Below are 1396 nucleotides of genomic sequence, written 5' to 3' on the forward strand. Positions count from 1 at the left end.
ATCTGGCCCGTGTGACCGGGGCCCTAGATGGTTTGACCTTCAGGATTACTAAACCAAGCATATTCATTTGTTCCAGTGAATAGGCCTTAACATGCAATTCCTATCTTTGGATTGAGTGACTAGCCTAGTCTTTAAGTCAAAGAACTTGCTTTATAAAAACAAAAAAAGGATTCTCAGCTGGATTTTATTTATTTATCTGATTCGATTTCTATCCTGCCCTCCCTGCAAACAGGCTCAGGGCGGGTTAGAAAGTCACACAAATCGTGACAGCAATAACGTGTAAGTTAGATAATTTCATATGCAGTAACGAACAGCTTGCCACAGTAAAGGGTTGGTGTAGATTAGTGGTTAGCGGAAGACTAGGTTCGAATCGCCCACTTAGCCACAGAAGCCTGCCTTGTGACCTTGGCCCAATCACAACTTCTCAGCCTAATCTAGCCTTACAAGGTGGTGGTTATAAGGACTGGGTGGAGAGGGGGGAACAGTGTGAAAAGCCGTGTTGCCTCCGTGATCAAGGAGAAAAATCAGATATAAATAAAAATGAGGGGAAGGGGAAAATCAGGAAATTCTCATGGGCCTGCATCGATAGCCCTAACGAAAACAAAAATTTGGCAAAACCTTTTATCTCAAATAGTTTTCCCATTAATTGTGTGAAAGTATCCTATCCAGCGGACTGGACTTTTCCCTACATCTTCCATGGATGCTACTCAGGAAGAGAAGAAGAGAAGAGATGGGATTTATACCCCATGGCCCTTCACTACCCAAAGGTGTCTCAGAGCGGCTGACAAACTCCTTTTCCCTCCCCCTCCCCACAACAGACACCCTGTGAGGTAGGTGGGGCTGAGAGAACTCTGACAGAAAGGGCTCTTTTTTCAAGAACAGCTGTGCCAGAATTATGGCTTGCCCAAGGTCATCCAGCCAGGTGCAAATGGAGGAGTGGGGAATCAAACCCCGTTCTCCCAGATTAGAGCCTTAACCACTTAACCACTACACCAAACTGGAAGAGAAGAAGCAATAGAAGACAAGTAGATTTCTGTGCAATTAGCTGAAGAAGGGATCAGTGGCTCACGAGAGCTCCTCCCCTGCCACAAAGTTTTGGTAGTCTTTAAGGTGCTACTAAACTCTTGCTCTTTTCTACTGTGCAACAGGGAGATCGCTAGAGCTGCCTTGTCTGGTGTAAGGAAAGGCTCGGTAGAAGCGAGGGAAAGTAACTGAGGGCCATGCTAGATTTTATATGAGTTCACCATGGACACGAGGGATCTGATTCACAGCAGGACCACAGTGGTTGCCATAATATAGTTTAGGATTGCCAACTTCCAGATGGGGGCTGGAGACCACCTAGAATTACAACTTTTTTGTAGATGACAGAGATTAGTTCCCCTGGAGCTGCTTTGGA

This window comes from Gekko japonicus, unplaced genomic scaffold, assembly GCF_001447785.1.
Source record: "Gekko japonicus isolate JY-2015 unplaced genomic scaffold, Gekko_japonicus_V1.1 scaffold632, whole genome shotgun sequence".
Classification (NCBI taxonomy): domain Eukaryota; kingdom Metazoa; phylum Chordata; class Lepidosauria; order Squamata; family Gekkonidae; genus Gekko; species Gekko japonicus.